General features: G+C 46.7%; 1 protein-coding gene across 1 annotated transcript in view; it reads left to right on the top strand.

Moving 5' to 3' along the window:
* Positions 1–21,270, top strand: part of ano1a (anoctamin 1, calcium activated chloride channel a) — a 218,615-nt gene that overhangs the window by 54,786 nt on the left and 142,559 nt on the right. The gene's annotated exons all lie outside the window — the stretch shown is intronic.

Consider the following 21,270-nt stretch of genomic DNA (forward strand, 5'->3'; position numbering starts at 1 on the left):
AGCAATGGGCCTGTACTCGCTGGAGTCTAGAAGGTTAAAGGGGGACCTCATTGAAACTCTCCAAATAGTGAAAGGCCTGGATAGAGTGGATGCGGAGGTGATGTTTCCACCAGTGGGAGAGTCTAGGACCAGAGGCCACAGCCTCAGAATAAAAGGATGTACCTTTAGAATGGAGATGAGGAGGAATTTGTTCCCTTGAAGACAGAAGCGGGGGAATTTATTATGGGGAACAAGGAAATGGCAGACGAGTTGAACCGGTACTTTGGATCTGTCTTCACTAAGGAGGATACAAGCAATCTCCCAGATGTTCTAGTGGCAAGAGATCCTAGGGTGACGGAGGAACTGAAGGAGATTCACATTAGGCAGGAAATGGTGTTGGGTAGACTGATGGAACTGAAGGCTGATAAATCCCCAGGGCCTGATGGTCTGCATCCCAGAGTACTCAAGGAGGTGGCTCTAGAAATTGTGGACGCATTGGTGATCATTTTCCAATGTTCTATAGATTCAGGATTAGTTCCTGCGGATTGGGGGGGTAGCTAATGTTATCCCTTTTAAGAAAGGAGGGAGAGAGAAAACGGGAAATTATAGACCAGTTAGTCTGACATCAGTGCTGGGGAAGATGCTGGAGTCAATTATAAAAGACGAAATTGCGGAGCATTTGGATAGCAGTAACAGGATCGTTCCGAGCCAGCATGGATTTACGAAGGGGAAATCATGCTTGACTAATCTTCTGGAATTTTTTGAGAATGTAACTAGGAAAATTGACAGGGGAGAGCCGGTGGATGTGGTGTACCTCGACTTTCAGTAAGCCTTCGACAAGGTCCCACATAGGAGATTAGTGGGCAAAATTAAAGCACATGGTATCGGGGGTAGGGTACTAACATGGATAGAAAATTGGTTGGCAGACAGAAAGCAAAGAGTGGGGATAAATGGGTCCCTTTCAGAATGGCAGGCAGTAACTAGTGGGGTACCGCAAGGCTCGGTGCTGGGACCGCAGCTGTTTACAATATACATTAATGACTTGGATGAAGGGATTAAAAGTACCATTAGCAAATTTGCAGATGATACAAAGCTGGGTGGTAGTGTGAGCTGTGAGGAAGATGCTATGAGGTTGCAGGGTGACTTGGACAGGTTGTGTGAGTGGGCGGATGCATGGCAGATGCAGTTTAATGTGGATAAGTGTGAGGTTATCCACTTTGGTGGTAAGAATAAGAAGGCAGATTATTATCTGAATGGTGTCAAGTTAGGAAAAGGGGACGTACAACGAGATCTGGGTGTCCTAGTGCATCAGTCACTGAAAGGAAGCATGCAGGTACAGGAGGCAGTGAAGAAAGCCAATGGAATGTTGGCCTTCATAACAAGAGGAGTTGAGTTTAGGAGCAAAGAGGTCCTTCTGTAGTTCTATAGGGCCCTAGTGAGACCGCACCTAAAGTACTGTGTGCAGTTTTGGTCTCCAAATTTGAGGAAGGATATTCTTGCTATTGAGGGTGTGCAGCGTAGATTTACTAGGTTAATTCCCGGAATGGCGTGACTGTTGAAAGACTGGAGCGACTAGGCTTGTATACCCTGGAATTTAGAAGGATGAGAGGGGATCTTATCGAAACGTATAAGATTATTAAGGGATTGGACACATTAGAGGCAGGAAACATGTTCCCAATGTTGGGGGAGTCCAGAACCAGGGGCCACAGTTTAAGAATAAGGGGTTGGCCATTTAGAACGGAGATGAGGAAAAACTTTTTCAGTCAGAGAGTTGTAAATCTGTGGAATTCACTGCCTCAGAAGACAGTGGAGGCCAATTCTCTGAATGCATTCAAGAGAGAGCTAGATAGAGCTCTTAAGGATAGCGGAGCCAGAGGGTATGGGGAGAAGGCAGGAACGGGGTACTGATTGAGAATGATCAGCCATGATCACATTGAATGGCGGTGCTGGCTCGAAGGGCCGAATGGCCTCCTCCTGCACCTATTGTCTATTGTCTATTACTGCGCCGCCGTGCCGCCCCAATAAATTCTCATTGATTCACTCTCATCTCATGAAAGTGGAATGGTCTGTTTGTGAAAATAGCTGCCTGTTTTAGCGTTAGATTTGTAAGGCACATCCTTTTAATGCAAGGAACCAGCAACATGGTTCCTGGAGTTATTAGCATTAGTCATCTTTAATCCCTTTGGTTCCCTCTGCATCTTTTGCTTTATGGCATCCATCAGGACTTATCTCTATGACCAAGCTCCTGGGTCACACGTCAAATGTTTCTATCTTTAGTATCAATGTTCTTGTCTGCTTAGAACATTTAACCACATCTGCTTAAGTCTTATTTTCTGATTTGTCGTTGTGAGGTTAGAGTTATAGAAATGGTTGTTTTCCTCATTAAGTTTAGTTGTAGTTTTAGTTTTAGAGATACAGCGCGGAAACAGGCCCTTTAGCACACCGTGTCCGCACCGACCAGCGATCCCCGCACACTAACACACTAGGGGCAATTTACAATTTTTAACAAAGCCAATTAACCTACAAACCTGGACGTCTTTGGAGCATGGGAGGAAATCGGAGCACCCGGAGAAAACCCACGCGGATCACGGGGAGAACGTACAAACTCTGTACAGACCAACACCCGTAATCAGGATCGAACCCGGGTCTCTGGTGCTGTAAGGCTGCAATTCTACCGCTGCGCCTAATTATCTATATACTAAAACTCTCGTTTGTTATCTTGTTTGTGACTGAACTTCAGCCAAAACAGTATACGATAGCGTGACAACTTTAGGCCCATCCTTACTCACCATTGTCACTTTAGTGATAATGCAAGTAGTTTTATTGAAATCGGTGTTATATTTTTTAAGTTATTCACATTTTTAAGTTTAAAAGGAGGGGAGGGGGAGGGGAGGAGGGAGGGAGGGAGGGAGGGAGGGAAGGGGGGAGAAGGGACGGGGGAGGGGAGGACAGGGTGCTGCACCAATGCAGGAGAGGTTTGGGCCCAACGGGTCCACTTGGTCTAGTTATTATTATTGGGGTTAATCATGGAACTTGTGCATCAATCACTGAGAGATAAATGCTAAAATTATCAGGAAGACAGGCTTGAATTTTCCAATGATAGATACAGAGTGCTGGAGTAACCCAACGGGTCAGGCAGCATCGCTGGGGTTGGGTCGGGTTGGGTCACGACCTGAAACATCGCCTATCCTTTTTCTCCAGTGATGCTGCCTGACCCGTTAGTTAATTCCAGCACTTTGCGTCTATTTTAGGTATAAACCAGCCTCTGCAATTCTTTGTTTCTCCATATTGAATATTCCAATAATCTCTCAAGTCCCAATAGACAATAGACAATAGGTGCAGGAGTAGGCCATTCGGGCCCTTCGATCAAGGTGATCATGGCTGATCATCCACAATCAGTCTCCCGTTCCTGCCCTCTCTCCATACCCCCTGCGCTATCATTAAGAGCCAATAATATAAAGGAGGATAGCAAAAGTTTTTTTAGGTACGTGAAGAGGAAAAAAATAGTCAAGGCAAATGTGGGTCCCTTGAAGACAGAAGTAGGGGAATTTATTATGGGGAACAAAGAAATGGCAGACGAGTTAAACCGTTACTTTGGATCTGTCTTTACTGAGGAAGATACACACAATCTCCCAAATGTTCTAGGGGCCGGAGAACCTAGGGTGATGGAGGAACTGAAGGAAATCCATTTTAGGCAGGAAATGGTTTTAGGTAGACTGATGGGACTGAAGGCTGATAAATCCCCAGGGCCTGATGGTCTGCATCCCAGGGTACTTAAGGAGGTGGCTCTAGAAATAGTGGAAGCATTGGAGATCATTTTTCAATCTATAGATTCAGGATCAGTTCCTGTGGATTGGAGGATAGCAAATGTTATCCCACTTTTTAAGAAAGGAGGGAGAGAGAAAACGGGTAATTATAGACCAGTTAGTCTGACATCAGTGGTGGGGAAGATGCTGGAGTCAATTATAAAAGACGAAATTGCTGAGCATTTGGATAGCAGTAACAGGATCATTCCGAGTCAGCATGGATTTACGAAGGGGAAATCATGCTTGACAATTCTACTGGAATTTTTTGAGGATGTAACTAGGAAAATTGACAGGGGAGAGTCAGTGGATGTGGTGTACCTCGACTTTCAGAAAGCCTTCGACAAGGTCCCACATAGGAGATTAGTGGGCAAAATTAGAGCACATGGTATTGGGGGTAGGGTACTGACATGGATAGAAAATTGGTTGACAGGCAGAAAGCAAAGAGTGGGGATAAATGGGTCCCTTTCGGAATGGCAGGCAGTGACCAGTGGGGTACCGCAAGGTTCGGTGCTGGGACCCCAGCTATTTACGATATACTTTAATGACTTAGATGAAGGGATTAAAAGTACCATTAGCAAATTTGCAGATGATACTAAGCTGGGGGGTAGTGTGAATTGTGAGGAAGATGCAATAAGGCTGCAGGGTGACTTGGACAGGTTGTGTGAGTGGGCGGATACATGGCAGATGCAGTTTAATGTAGGTAAGTGTGAGGTTATTCACTTTGGAAGTAAGAATAGAAAGGCAGATTATTATCTGAATGGTGTCAAGTTAGGAAGAGGGGATGTTCAACGAGATCTGGGTGTCCTAGTGCATCAGTCACTGAAAGGAAGCATGCAGGTACAGCAGGCAATGAAGAAAGCCAATGGAATGTTGGCCTTCATAACAAGAGGAGTTGAATATAGGAGCAAAGAGGTCCTTCTACAGTTGTACCGGGCCCTGGTGAGACCGCACCTGGTGTACTGTGTGCAGTTTTTGGTCTCCAAATTTGAGGAAGGATATTCTTGCCATTGAGGGCGTGCAGCGTAGGTTCACCAGGTTAATTCCCGGAATGGCGGGACTGTCGTATGTTGAAAGGCTGGAGCAATTAGGCTTGTATACACTGGAATTTAGAAGGATGAGGGGGGATCTTATTGAAACATATAAGATAATTAGGGGATTGGACACATTAGAGGCAGGAAACATGTTCCCAATGTTGGGGAAGTCCAGAACAAGAGGCCACAGTTTAAGAATAAGGGGTAGGCCATTTATAACGGAGATGAGGAAGAACTTTTTCAGTCAGAGAGTGGTGAAGGTGTGGAATTCTCTGCCTCAGAAGGCAGTGGAGGCCAGTTCGTTGGATGCTTTCAAGAGAGAGCTGGATAGAGCTCTTAAGGATAGCGGAGTGAGGGGGTATGGGGAGAAGGTAGGAACGGGGTACTGATTGAGAGTGATCAGCCATGATCGCATTGAATGGCGGTGCTGGCTCGAAGGGCTGAATGGCCTACTCCTGCACCTATTGTCTATTGTCTATTGTCTATCTAACTCTCTCTTGAAAGCATCTAGAGGATTGTCCTCCACTGCCTTCTGAGGCAGAGAATTCCACAGATTTACAACTCTGAGTGAAAAGGTTTTTCCTCTATCTAGTCTAAGATCCTTTCACCAGTCAATTTCTGGAGAAAGAAACATCCAAAATTGTAACTCGAAGTTCCTTTGCTTACAAAGCCTATGTCCATCCATCATTTTCTGATTTATTTATTAACTGCTTCACAACAAAGGGCATGTTAGGAAACAGTGTAAATTTGTAGGCAACCTGTGCTGGGATAGCTCGATATCACCAAGTTATCAACCAACTTGTGTTGTGCTTCTCAAGAGACAGGGATCATGAAAGCAAATAGCCCATAGAACCGAGAATTAAATTTGCACTAGCAGATTAAAACCTTAAATAGTTTAGACTTCATCCCGCAGTGTCTAGCAGCTGTGGGAAGCTTCAAGAAAGACTGTGGGCTGTGGGTGCTAAACTTTAACTCACAAACTTTAGACTTTTGAGATACAACGTGGAAACAGGCCCATCGGCCCACCAAGTCCACGCCGACCAGCAAACACCCCGTACACTAGCACTTTCCTACACACCAGCGACAATATAAGAATATTCTACATATAGAAACGTTTAAATTCTTAAGGGATTGTACAGGCAAGGTGCAGGAAAAACGTAAGTTTAAGAAATAAGTGGTAGGCCATTTAGGACTGAGATGAGGAAAAATGTTTTCACCCAGAGAGTTGTGAATCTGTGGAATTCTCTGCTAATTCACTGGATGTTTTCAAGAGAGAGTTAGATATAGTTCTTAGGGCTAACGGAATCAAGGGATATGGGGAGAAATCAGGAACGGGGTACTGATTTTGGATGATCAGCCATGATCATATTGAATGGCGGTGCTGGTACGAAGAGCCGAATGGCCTCCTCCTGCACCTATTTTCTATGTTTCTATGTTTAACATACAATTTTACCAAAGCCAATTAACTTAGAAACCTGTAGCCTTTGGAATGGTTTGTCTTGGTGGCAGAAAGGTCTTTTGCTTTGCACTAATATTGTTTTTAAAAATTTATTGAACATTTTTTTGTTTGTGTTATTGTGTCATTTTTATTATGTTATCCATTGAGTACTGTGTTTATGGTGCTGCAATTAAGAATTTAATTGTTCCGTTTCGGTTCATATGACAATTAAATACTCTTGATTTCTGAGTCTTGATTCTCTCGATTCCTGGGTCATCTTCTAGAAACATAGAAACATAGAAAATAGGTGCAGGAGGAGGCCATTCGGCCCTTCGAGCCAGCACCGCCATCCATTGTGATCATGGCTGATCATCCACAATCAATAACCCGTGCCTGCCTTCTCCCCATACCCCCTTGATTCCACCGGCCCCTAGAGCTCTATCTAACTCTCTATTAAATCCATCCAGTGATTTGCCCTCTGTGGCAGAGAATTCCACAAATTCACAACTCTCTGGGTGAAAATGTTTTTTCTCACCTCAGTTTTAAATGGCCTCCCCTTTATTCTAAGACTGTGTGGCCCCTGGTTCTGGACTCGCCCAACATTGGGAACATTTTTCCTGCATCTAGCTCGTCCAGTCCTTTTATAATTTTATACGTCTCTATAAGATCCCCTCCCATCCTTCCAAACTCCAGTGAATACAAGCCCAGTCTTTTCAATCTTTCCTCATATGACAGTCCCGCCAGAGATCAACCAGAGTGCGCTGGACTGAGCTATTATAAATGGGGATAGACACAAAAGGCAGAAGTTACTCAGCGGGTCAGACAGCGTCGGAGATGATAACAACAGAGATGCTGTCTGTCTGATCCGTTGAGATGCTCCAGCGTTTAGTGTCTATCTTCGGTTTAAATCAGCATCTGCAGGTCCTTCCTACACGTTGTAAATGGGGCATGGAATTAAGTGATGCTAAGTTGTAACCACGTCTGTGCAGCCGTGCCAACAACAACCGCTGGTTATACGGCAAAGAGTCCAGAACCAGAACCAGGGGCCAAAGTTTAAAAATAAGGGGTAGACCATTTAGAACGGAGATGAGGAAAAACTTTTTCAGTCAGAGAGTTGTGAATCTGTGGAATTCTCTGGCTCAGAAGGCAGTGGAGGCCAATTCTCTGGATGCATTCAAGAGAGAGCTAGATAGAGCTCTTAAGGATAGCGGAGTCAGGGGGTATGGGGAGAAGGCAGGAACGGGGTACTGATTGAGAATGATCAGCCATGATCACATTGAATGGTGGTGCTGGCTCGAAGGGCCGAATGGCCTACTTTTGCACCTATTGTCTATTGAGATGAGGAAAAACCTTTTTTACCCAGAGAGTTGTGAATCTGTGGAATTCTCTGCCACAGAGGGCAGTGGAGGAGGCCAATTCGCTGGATGTATTCAAGAGAGAGTTAGATATAGCTGTTAGTGCTAACGGAATCAAGGGATACGGGGAAAAAGCAGGAACGGGGTAATGATTCTGGATGATTAGCCATGGTCATATTGAATGGCGGTGCTGGCTCTTAATGGCCTACTCCTGCACCTATTTTCTATGTTTCTAATGAAGAATCGATCTATCTCTGCCTTAACAATATCCATTGACTTGGCCTCCACAGCCATCTGGAGCAAGGGATTCCACGCGGATAATTGAATTCGCATGTCAGGCGTGGAACCCTCCTGTGCAAAGAGCAAGCAATCGAGGATTAATCGAAGGTGAATTCAGGGAGTTCCCGGTTTATCTGAGCCCCTTGAATAGAACTCGTGTCGTTAACTCCCTCCCTTAATCTTAACCTTAACTTAATCGGGTCTGCAGCTGTCCCAGATGGCTGTGGATGGGGTGAATCACTGTGGACAATTACTTCATCAGGCAGCTGCCAAACTCTGCTCTTTGTGGCAGAACCAGGGGCCACACAGTCTTAGAATAAAGGGGAGGCCATTTAAAACTGAGGTGAGAGGGAACCTTTTTCACCCAGAGAATTTGTTGTGAATTTGTGGAGTTCTCTGCCACAGAGGGCAGTGGAGGCCAAATCACTGGATGGATTTAAGAGAGAGTTAGATAGAGCCCTAGGGGCTAGTGGAATCAAGGGATGTGGGGAGAAGGCAGGCACGGGTTACTGATTGGGGACGATCAGCCATGATCACAATGAATGGCGGTGCTGGCTCGGAGGGCCGAATGGCCTCCTCCTGCACCTATTTTCTATATTTCTATGTGGCCAGTGGAAACTGCACTGTCGCCGACCACTTTAAGAAGCACTTTGCCACCTTCTAGTTCCACAAATGTGTCTGTCTGCTCACCCTGCTGGAGGGCAATTGGATAAGCAAGCAGTCCTCCAGTCGAAAAAAAACTGCAGGTGTTGGATTCTTGAAAAACACACACACACACACACACACCCCACACACACACACACACACACACACGCATACCCCCACACGCACACACCCCACACGCACACACCCCACATGCACGTCCCACACACACATGCCCCACCCCACACACACACACGCGCACCCCACACACGCGCCCCCCACACACACGCGCCCCCCACACACACGCGCCCCCCACACACACGCGCCCCCCACACACATGCGCACCCCACACACACATGCGCACCCCACACCCACGCACCCCACACCCTCACACCCCCCCACACACCCCTCTCCACACACACCCCCCCCCACACACACACCCCCCACACACACCCCCCCCCACACACACACCCCCCCACACACACACACCCCCCACACACACACACGCCCCACACACACACATGCCCCACACACACACACACACACACACACACACCACACACACACACACACCACACACACACACACACACACACACACACAAAGTGCCGGAGGGACAGCGGGCCAGGCAGCATCTGTGGAGGGAAAAGACAGACAATGTTTGGTGAAAGGGTCCCGGCCCGAAACATCTGTCGGTCGCAGTTACTTCCAGACCCGTTGAAGTTCATCCATCCAGCGCGTTAAAGTGTTCCACTCAAGATAGTTTTCCTTTCTGTTTCTGGGGGCAGTTTTCTGTTTAGAGTCTTTCAGCGCGGAAACGGGCCCTTCGGCCCACCGAGTCCACACCGACCCCCGCACACTAACACTATCCTACACACACACACACACACAGGGAACAATTTTCATGTGTACCAAAACTCCGTACAGACGGCGCCCGTTGTCAGGATCGAACCCGGGTCTGGCGCTATGTGTGAGGCAGCAACTCTACCGTTCTTTCATCATAGAGTGGGTGATACAGTGCGGAAACAGGCCCTTCGGCCCAACTTGCCCACATGGCCCAACTTGCCCACATGGTCCATCTACACTAGTCCCACCTGCCCTCTCCAGGTACCTGCCTACTTGCTTCTGGAACTTTTAGTCGGGTTTTGTGTTATTGGTGCTGGCGTTATCCTCTGAGCAACGCTGTGGGGTGAGGAGGGAAGGTGGACAACAGGTGTTGATGTGTTCAACAACAGCATCGGGTGACTGAGCCGAGGACTAGCTTGTTATTTTCATCAGTGCGCGACTGAGTAACATCACAACACACCAAACCAAAAATGCCAAGGGCGATCCCGCGTCAAGCTCACCAAATCCAACCCTCGGTGTTTTTGCGATACCAACGCACAAGGTCATCAGTAATAGGGGAAGAATTAGGCCATTCGGCCCATTCAATCGTGGCTGCGTCGGAAGGAACTGCAGATGCTGGCTAAAACCGAAGATAGACACAAAGTGCTGGAGTAACTCAGCGGGAGAGAAGGAACAGGTGACGTTTCGGGTCGAGACCCTTCTTCAAACTCCATTATCTCTCCCTCCAAACCCCATCCTAACTCAACGATAAAAAAACAAAAACCTTCCCCTACTTTTTCAGTCAAAGAGTTGTGAATCTGTGGAATTCTCTGCCTCAGAAGGCAGTGGACGCAAATTCTCTGAATGCATTCAAGAGAGAGCTAGATAGAGCTCTTAAGGATAGCGGAGTCAGGGGGTATGGGGAGAAGGCAGGAACGGGGTACTGATTGAGAATGATCAGCCATGATCACATTGAATGGCGGTGCTGGCTCGAAGGGCTGAATGGCCTCCTCCTGCACCTATTGTCTGTCGTCTACCCTCTACTATCAGTCTGAAGAAGGATCCCGAACAGAAATGCCACCCATCATTTTTCCTCCACAGATGCTGCCTGACCCGCAGAGTGACTCCAGCATTTACCCCCCAACCCAAACCCCACCCACCACCCACCACGCACACACACACACAATCCTTTGCAAATAACAGTAATTCCTTTGCAAATTTTCTTAAGGGGGAAGCCTTTACAATTCTCCTGGGTTTGCTTTACCATTATATTTTTTTTTTCCAACGCTTAATATGATTCTGTTTGTCCGCTTCGTGCAATGGAAAGCAATTTGACTGTGTAGATCCCAAGAGTCATGTCATCTCTGCCCTGTTAGTGATGTGGGCGTGCGACGAGCAGGTGTTAATTGTTTAATTTAGTGCAAGGAGGGCGAGTGGTTGGGATTTTGCCCGGTATTCAGTCAAGTGGCGACACGGGGGGGTGGGGAAGAGAAGAGAAGATTTGGTCGCTCGTGAATTTTGGATTATTTGAGAATGCTTCCAAGTTAGATGCCCCCAAAACCTCGGGACTTCATATTTGAGCTAATTATAGATTTACTGCCAAGGAGTTGGTCCTCAGGAGGCAGGGCTAATTAAACAGAGAACTCCTTTAAGGCGTCCAGTTGGGTTGGGAAGCACTTCACTTGTTTTAGCATGGCAATTTAAGAGGACTCAGGGGGGGGAGGGAGGGAAGAAGGAAGGGGTAGTCAGGAGGAGAACGACCTGTCTCTTCGCGGTGTCGGAGATACGTCAATGGTCTCTGATCAGCCTGAGACCATGGACGTGGAGGCCGCGGGCGTGAAGGGGCCAACAGGCCAACTGTTGACCCAACAAGCCTTGGACCGGTCCCCGGAGACTGACCTCCTGAACGGGGACGACGTGGTGTACGGCGGGCCACTCTACGAGGGCGCTGTCGTAAGTTGGCCAATGCTTTTCACCCACGAATTCCTCTGTGTCTGTGTCTCTGTGTGTGTGTGTCTCTGTTTGTCTCTGTCTGTGTGTCTCTGTGTGTGTGTCTCTGTCTCTGTGTGTGTGTCTCTGTCTCTGTGTGTGTGTCTCTGTCTCTGTGTGTGTCTCTGTCTCTGTGTGTCTCTGTGTGTCTCTGTCTCTGTGTGTCTCTGTGTGTCTCTGTCTCTGTGTGTGTGTCTTTGTCTCTGTGTGTGTGTCTCTGTCTCTGTGTGTGTGTGTGTCTCTGTCTCTGTGTGTCTCTGTCTCTGTGTGTCTCTGTCTGTGTGTGTGTGTGTGTGTCTCTGTGTGTGTGTGTGTCTCTGTCTCTGTGTGTGTCTCTGTCTCTGTGTGTGTCTCTGTCTCTGTGTGTGTGTCTGTCTCTGTGTCTGTCTCTGTGTCTCTGTCTGTGTGTGTCTCTCTCTCTCTCTCTCTCTCTCTCCCACATTGTTAAAGGTGAGCAAGGTTGGATTTGGCCCCTGCATTCAAATATGTCTGGAAATTGAACTCGAGCGAGGTTTTTTGTAGTTGTTCGGGATTTGGTCTGGAGATGGGAGCGGGTTGTTCTTCAGCGACCTGGTGATACAAGGAACTGCGGATGCTGGTTAATACACAAAAGTGCCGGCGTAACTCAGCAGATCAGGCAGCATTTCTGGAGAGCGGGGACAGGTGACTCTTTGGGTCTTCACTTGGTCTGAAGGAGGGTCTGGTCCAGAAACGTCACCGATCAATGTTCCCCAGAAATGCTGCCTGACCTCCCGAATTACTCCAGCACTTCGGGTCCTTTCAGGAAACTGTGGTTGTAGACTTCATGTATAGATGTGTAATTGCAAATGCTGATCATGCACCGGAGATAACCGCAAAATACTGCAGGAACTAACTGGTGTGCCAGATTAATGAGGCAGCAAAATTTGTTTCTGCTAAATGTAAGATAGCGAAACAATTATCCTTTAAAACTTCCCCATTTTCAATTCCGATATGAGCTTCGGTCCGCTGATTAGACGTTCTTTATAGACAACAGGTGCAGGATGAGACCATTCGGCCCTTCGAGCCAGCACCACCATTCAATGTGATCATGGCTGATCATTCTCAACCAGTACCCCGTTCCTGCCTTCTCCCCATACCCCCTGACTCCGCTATCCTTAAGAGCTCTATCCAGCTCTCTCTTGAATGCATCCAGAGAATTGGCCTCCACTGCCTTCTGAGGCAGAGAATTCCACAGATTCACAACTCTCTGACTGAAAAGGCTTTTCCTCATCTCCGTTCTAAATGGCCTACCCCTTATTCTTAAACTGTGGCCCCTTGTTCTGGACTCCCCCAACATTGGGAACATGTTTCCTGCCTCTAACGTGTCCAACCCCTTAATAATCTTATACGTTTCGATTAGATCTCCTCTCATCCTTCTAATTTCCAGTGTATATTATGTTATTGCCCCTTCCCTCCCTTAAATTGCCCTTCTGAGCTGTTTTAACATAGCTACATAGAAAATAGGTGCAGGAGTAGGCCATTTGGCCCTTTGAGCCAGCACCACAATTCAATATGATCATGACTGATCATCCAAAAATCAGTACCCCGTTCCTGCTTTCTCCCCACATCCCTCGATTCTGTTAGCCCTAAGAGATCTTTCTAACTCTCTCTTGAAAACATCCAGTGAATCGGCCTCCACTGCCCTCTGTGGCAGAGAATTCCACAGATTCACAACTATCTGGGTGAAAAAGTTTTTCCTCATCATTTTGAAACCTCAAAGATTAGATCCAGTCTGGCCCTAATGATATTGCCCCTTGCTTCTGACTGACTTGGGCTTGGGACACCGTCTGGGACGTGGCAACTTCAACAGCCTGACCGCGGGAGAAGACGGCCGGGGAAGAGAAAATACATTCTGGCCTTCCATCACAGTGAGGAGGGAGGTGACTGGAGGAGACTCTCTGTGATGACTGCTCCTTTTTGTTGTTGTTTTGCATTGGTTTGTGATTGTGTGTGAAATTGTTTATTTTTATTGCTCTATTGCTGGACTGTGTGTGACCTTTCATTTCACTGCACATCTTGTGTGTGTATGTGACAAATAAACTTGACTTGACTTCAGTATTCCTCACAATCTACTGACTTTTACTGAACCTTTTGGAAGTTTGGGCATTTGGAGAAAATCCAGCCAAAATCACCATGTCTAGTGTGTACACTGAACTAGGGCAGTTGATCCAGACCTAGTTTGGTATTGTTGCGTGTACTGATGTACAGTGGAAAGCTTTTTGTTGCGTGCGATCTAGTCAACGAAAAGTCTACACCTGAGTAAAATCAAGCCGCCCACATTGCATAGACACGGGGAAAAGGGAATGACGTCTAGTACGAGATAAAGTCTGATTAAAGATTGTTCGAATGTGCTCCAATTAGATCTGTTTAGATGCTAGATGTCGCTTCCACTTGCTAAGTGAGAGGCTACTGTTTTTGCAATAACATGGATTCGGTGGGCAGAAGGTCCTGTTGACATTTTGTATCTTAAAATCAATCCACATCCTCGTGTTTCGCATGTGAAGTAAATGTTCGGCACATCCTTTAGAAAGATGAAGCGGAATCTCTTTAGTCAGAGGGTGGTGAATCTGTGGAATTCGTTAGTATGGGTGTCGGGTGTTATGGAGAGAAGGCAGGAGAACGGGGTTGAGAGAGAATGACAGATCAGCCATGACTGATGGCGGGACTGTCATATGTTGAAAGACTGGAACGACTAGGCTTGTATACACTGGAATTTAGAAGGATGAGAGGGGATCTTATCGAAACATATAAGATTATTAAGGGGTTGGACACATTAGAGGCAGGAAACATGTTCCCAATGTTGGGGGAGTCCAGAACAAGGGACCACAGTTTAAGAATAAGGGGTAGGCCATTTAGAACTGAGGTGAGGAAAAACCTTTTCAGTCAGAGAGTTGTGAATCTGTGGAATTTTCTGCCTCAGAAGGCAATGGAGGCCAATTCTCTGAATGCATTCAAGAGAGAACTAGATAGAGCTCTTAAGGATAGCGGAGTCAGGGGGTATGGGGAGAAGGCAGGAACAGGGTACTGCTTGAGAATGATCAGCCATGATCACATTGAATGGCGGTGCTGGCTCGAAGGGCCGAATGGCCTCCTCCTGCACCTATTGTCTATTGACTGAATGTTGGAGTAGACTTGATGGGCCAAATGGCTTACTTCTGCTCCTATAACTTATGAACCTCCAGATAGAATGGTCATCGCCACCAGGTGTTTTTGCAATGTCCTACTTATTTTCTAAGAGTTAAAGTGGGCACTTTAAGTCCATAAGTTTTAGGAGTAGAATTAGGCCATTCGGCCCATCCAATCTACTCTGCCATTCAAATACGGCTGTTCTATCTCTCCCTCTCAACCCCATTCTCCTGCCTTCTCCCCGTAACCCCCTTCCTAATCAAGAATCTGTCAATCTCCTGCTTTAACAATATCCACTGACTTGGCCTCCACAGCCGTCTGTGGCAATGAGTTCCCCAGATTCACTGCCCTCTCACTGAAGAAATTCCTCCTTGTGAAAGGCACGTCCATTTATTCTGAGGCTGTGCCCTCTGGTCCTAGACTCTCCAACTGGTGAAAACATCCTCTCCACACCCACTCTATCCAGGCCTTTCACTGTTCTGTAGGTTTCAATGAGGTCCCCCCTCATCCTTCGAAACTCCAGCGAGTACAGGCCCAGTGCCTTCAAAAGCTCGTATGTTAACCCAATTATTCCTGCGTTTGTGCTGCCCAGTCACATATATTTGCCATTTTATACTTGAAGAGGTATCTGTAGGTGTCCTCTGATCACATTGCACCTTCTTTTGTGATGGAACTGGAGAGTTGCAGAGGCTGGAGTCCAGTAATAGTTCTAGTACTAGAAAGCTGTTGAGATTATTTGACGGTATAAGTAATTTTTAATACTAGATGAATGAGGGGAGGTTGGATTGTGCATGCTGAAATGCATGTGCAACATGAGTGAATTGAAAATGGAAAGCTCGTCACGTCTCTGTTCGGTTCCAGTTTAGTTTATTGTCACGTGTGTTCACGGTGAAATACAGTGACAATCTTTTGTTGCACGCTAGCCAGTCAGTGGTAAGGCATGTAGGAAAATAACTGCAGACGCTGGTACAAATCGAAGGTATCACAAAATGCTGGAGTAACGCAGCGGGTCAGGCAGCATCTCTGGAGAGAAGGAATGGGCGACGTTTCGGGTCGAGACCCTTCTTCAGTCTGACGAAGGGTCTCGGCCCGAAACGTCACCCGTTCCTTCTCTCCAGAGATGCTGCCTGACCCGCTGAGTTACTCCAGCATTTTGTGATACAGTCAGCGGTAAGGCAATACATCATTACCACGAGCTGTTTGCGGTGTAGAGTTACATGTTAAGGGAATAGCGTTTAGTGCAATGAGAAACCAGTAAAGTCTAATCAAAGATGGTCCAAGTGTCACCAATCAGGTAGATAGTAGTTCAGCACCACTGTCTGGTTGTGATAGGATGATACAGTTGCTGTGTCAAATGCAATATTTAATGCAAAAGATCGTAAACGATGAAGTTCGATTTTAAGTGCAAGTTTTGGCCGACTGGATTACTGTCCACAACCCCTCTCATTTTGCTCCATCTTTCCTTGGTCGTCGGTGCCGGCTCTGATTTGTCCTGTTCCTTTTCGTACCTCCAGTTTCTCTCTTCCCTGACTCTCAGTCTGAAGAAGGGTCCCAACCTGAAGCATCACCTTTTCCTTTTCGTACAAGAAGATAACTGCAGATGCTGGTACAAATCGAAGGTTTTTATTCACAAAATGCTGGAGTAACTCAGCAGGTCAGGCAGCATCTCAGGAGAGAAGGAATGGGCGACGTTTCGGGTCGAGACCCTTCTTCAGACTGAAGAAGGGTCTCGACCCGAAACATCACCCATTCCTTCTCTCCCGAGATGCTGCCTGACCTGCTGAGGTACTCCAGCATTTTGTGAATAAAAACCTTTTCCTTTTCTCCTGACCGCCACGTTTCTCCAGCATTTTGTGTCCTTCGTCCTTACCAGTGTATCATACTACACAAGTCCCATTTACCCATGCTTGGCCCATGTCCCTCCAGACCGTTCCAAAAAAACTTGGCCCGCATTTAGACTCGTAGTGTGATAGTATAGAAACAGGCCCTTCAGCCCAACTTGCTCAGCCCAACTTGGCCCGCATTTAGACTCGTAGTGCCACATGTCTCCCAGTTACACTTGTCCCACCTGCGTGCGTTTGGTCCATATCCCTCCAAGCCGTGTGACTGTGCAACTGCTTCTTAAACGTTGGAATAGTCCCAGCCTCAACTACCTCCTGACAGCTCGTTCCATACCCCCACCACCCCTTGTGTGGAAAACGTTATCCCTAAATAGTTTCCCCTTCACCTTGAACCTATGTCCTCTGGTCCTCGATTTCCCCTATTCTGGGCAAGAGACTCTGTGCATCTACCCGATCTATTCCTCTCATGATTTTATACACCTCTATAAGATCACCCCTCATCCTCCTGCGCTCAAGAATAGAGACCCAGCCTAATCAACCTCTCCTTAAAGCTCACACACTCTAGTCAGTGGATATATTTAAGGCAGAGATAGATAGATTTTGGATGAGTACAGGTATCAGGGGTTACGGGGAGAAGGCAGGAGAATGGGGTTAGGAGGGAGAGATAGATCAGCCATGATTGAATGGTGGAGTAGACTTGATGGTCCAAATGATACTCCAATCTTATGATGACCTTATCGAAGGTATCACAAAATGCTGGAGTAACTCAGCAGGTCAGGCAGCATCTCTGAAGAGAAGGAATGTGTGACGTTTCGGGTCAAGAACCTTCTTCAGACGTCCATCGGTCTGAGGAAGGGTCTCGACCCGAAACATCACCCATTCCTTCCCTCCAGAGATGCTGCCTGACCCGCTGAGTTACTCCAGCATTTTGTGATCCCTTCGATTTGTACCAGCATCTGCAGTTATTCTCCTACACAACCTATGACCTTATTACCACCCAAGGTGCAACCCCTCTTACTTTTCTGGATTAAACTCCATCTGCCATTTTGCCCACAATTTCGCCTGGTTTATAACCTGCTGAATCCTTTGACAATTTCCCTCACTATCATCAACTCAGCCAATATTTTGTGTCATCTGCAAACTTATTAATGAGCATAGCTATATTTCTGTCTGGAGAAACAAGAAACTCTGGATACGGGACTTTACTGACTTGTCCTTGCACTAAACGTTATTCCCTTATGTGTCTATGCACTGTAAATGGCTCGATTGTAATCATGTATTGTCTTTCCGTTGAATGGTTAGCACGCAACAAGAGCTCTTCCCTGTACCTCGGTACACGTGACAATAAACCAAACTGAACTGAACAGAGTGCTGGAGTAAGAAAATAACTGCAGATGCTGGTACAAATCGGAGGTATTTATCCACAAAATGCTGGAGTAACTCAGCAGGTCAGGCAGCATCTCAGGAGAGAGGGAATGGGTGACGTTTTAGTCTGCATTGGTTGTCCATCTCAGCACTGTCCCCAGCGGAACACCATTTTGCACAAGGTAGACACAAAAAAAACTAGAGTAACTCAGCAGGACAGGCAGCACCTCTGGAGAGAAGGAACGGGTGACAACTTTGCACAGACCTCCAGTCAGAGTAAAACCACCCCTGTCTTCTGTGACGTAAAGCTGGTGGCAGCCGCTGGCTCATTGGGATGGAATCTTCTTGGAGTCAAGTTGCTAGTGAATACAATGCCAAGCAGGTGGTAAACTCTATCCAAGGCTACATATTGGCACCGGACCAATAGTCAAATGTATAAGATTATTAAGGGGTTGGACACGTTAGAGGCAGGAAACATGTTCCCAATGTTGGGGGAGTCCAGAACCAGGGGCCACAGTTTAAGAATAAGGGGTAGGCCATTTAGAACGGAGATGAGGAAAAACCTTTTCAATCAGAGAGTTGTAAATCTGTGGAATTCTCTGCCTCAGAAGGCAGTGGAGGCCAATTCTCTGAATGCATTCAAGAGAGAGCTAAATAGAGCTCTTAAGGATAGCGGAGTCAGGGGTATGGGGAGAAGGCAGGAACGGGGTACTGATTGAGAATGATCAGCCATGATCACATTGAATGGCGGTACTAGCTCAAAGGGCCAAATGGTCTCCTCCTGCACCTATTGTCTATTGTCATCAAACACCGGAAGGGAAAGTTGAAAAGGACTTCAAAGAGAGAGTTCAAGAGGGAAAGTGGCCCCAAAGACTATTGTGCACCTGTCCTTCTGACAGATGGAGAAAAATTAGCCTGGCACCAGTAACAACACTCCTTCCCTGAAGAAATAGCCATTTGGGAGGGCGGACTTGGTTGAGCATGCTTCAGCACTGCTCCAGTACATTAGCCTTTGTCTTTGCTGCTCGTGTGGATGGAGTGAGTGAGACTTGATCTCTCCACTTTCTGACATGCAAGCAATGATCTTAATCGTTGGATTAACGTTCAACATGTGAAATGCATGAATCATTTGGAATTAAAATAACACCTGGTTGTTTAAATCTTGGGCTGATGAGACTCATCACCTTTTGTTGTGTAGTTAGGGTGTAAATGCTGTGTTTGGAGGGGCCAGGGGGGGGCAAAGGAATGAAATCTCTACAGTCATCTTATTGAAGTCTCCCTAGACAGGCTTTAGACATTAAGGATACAGCGCAGAAACAGGCCCTTCGGCCCACCGAGTCCATGCCGACCAGCGATTTTCTCCCCCCGTATACTAGCACTATCTTACACACACTAGGGAAATGTAAAATTTTACCCAAGCTAATTAACCTACAAACCTGGATGTCTTTGGCGTGGGAGGAAACCGGAGCACCCGGAGAAAACCCACGCAGTCACAGGGAGAGTGTACATACTCCGTACAGACAGCATCGAACCAGGGTCTCTGGCGCTGTGAGGCAGCAACATAGAAACATAAAAAATAGGTGCAGGAGTAGGCCATTCGGCCCTTCGAGCCTGCACTGCCATTCAATATGATCATGGCTGATCATCCAACTCGGTATCCTGTACCTGCCTTCTCTACATACCCCCTGATCCCTTTAGCCACAAGGGCCACATCTAACTCCCTCTTAAATATAGCCAATGAACTGGCCTCAACTACCTTCTGTGGCAGAGAATTCCACAGATTCACCACTCTCTGTGTGGAAAAAAAACATTCTCATCTCGGTCCTAAAAGACTTCCCCTTTATCCTTAAACTGTGACCCCTTGTTCTGGACTTAAACTGTGACCCCCTTGTTCTGGACAACTCTACCGCTGCGCCACCGTGCCGCCCAACTGTGGGCACTTGGGGCAACTTCCCCTCACAACTATAGGATAGTGCTGTGGGGCCTTCCCTCCTGGGTTTAATGTGGTATCCATACTATGTTTATCTTTCAACAGTGGCTTTTTGTTTAATTTTGGATTTTAGACTTGGATGCAGACCGTTGAGAGATGACGCTGTCTAACTGAGCAACAGCTGGCGATAAATATGTTTAGTTCAGTGCTTCAGCACGGAAACGAGCCCTTCAGCCCACCAAACCATTGATCGCCCGTTCACACTGACCCCCTTTCACATCCACCTCCCACACACTGGGAGCATTTTACAGAGGGCCAATTAACCGACAAACCCACACATCTTTGGGATGTGGGAGTGTACCCGAACACCCAGAGAAACGCCACATGGTCACGGGGAGAATGCGCAAACTCCACTTATAAAAATGGCCGAGGTCAGGATCATACCCGTGTTTCTGGCGTGGTGAGGTCGAGTATCATAGAGGTGTCGAGTGTCTGGCGTGGTGCAGGAGGAGGCCGTTTGGCCCTTCGAGCCACCACCGCCATTCATTGTGATCATGGCTGATCATCCACAATCAGTAACCCGTGCCTGCCTTCTCCCCATACCCCTTGATTCCACTAACCCCTAGAGCTCTCTATAACTCTCTTTTAAATTTATCCAGTGAATTGGCCTCCACTGCCCTCTGTGGCAGAGAATTCCACAAATTCACAGCTCTCTGGGTGAAAAAGTTTCTTCTCACCTCAGTTTTAAATGGCCTCCCCTTTATTCTTAGACTGTGTGGCCCCTGGTTCTGGACTCCCCCCAACATTGGGAACATTTTTCCTGCATCTAGCTTGTCCAGTCATTTAATAATTTTATACGTCGGAATTGAAATCGTCTCTGTCAGTGCTAACGTAATGAAACTTCAAGGTTATTCAACGATCAGTCAAACTTTGATAAGCAGCCACACAAGGATCTGGTAGGACAAATGGTGACAGAAGTTTGGGAAAGGAAATGTTCAGGGATGGAATTCCAACGCTTGGGCAGGAGCAGTTGTAGCTTCCGTTCCAATCATGGAGAAAGAAAAATCTCGGAATACTTTCGAGGCCAAAATTCGAGGAGCACAGTTCGTAAGTTCAATGGTGAGAGGAGCAGAATTAGGCCATTCAGCCCATCAAGCCATTCAATCATGGCCGATCTGTATTTCCATCTTAACCCCATTCACTTGCCTTCTCCCCATTACCCCTGACACCCGTAATATCAGGCACCTCAGTAAAAAACAAAAAAGCCAAAATAAACCGGGGAGATTTTAACCAGCGGAGAATTTAACAATGGCTCCTAAAAAATTAGCACTGCAACGCTGATGATAATCAAGAATCATTGAAATGTGTGGCTAAGATAGGCCGTTTAGCCCATTGTATCCATCGCAGCCTAAAGCAAATCTATTCGGAGATAATCGAGAATCTCTCTCTGATTTAAAAATATCCATTGAATTGGCCTCCCAAGTTCTTGAAGAAGATTAGAGTTGGAAGTGCAAAGACATCTACGGTTTTGAAGTGTCTACTTCATCTGATTCTCCTGATCCCTGTACCCTATTGGTTTAATTTTTTTTCTATCCTGGGCCTCCTCCATTGTCTGTGTGAAGCCAAATGCAAATTGGAGCAAC

This window comes from Rhinoraja longicauda, chromosome 18 (genome assembly GCF_053455715.1).
Source record: "Rhinoraja longicauda isolate Sanriku21f chromosome 18, sRhiLon1.1, whole genome shotgun sequence".
Lineage (NCBI taxonomy): Eukaryota > Metazoa > Chordata > Chondrichthyes > Rajiformes > Arhynchobatidae > Rhinoraja > Rhinoraja longicauda.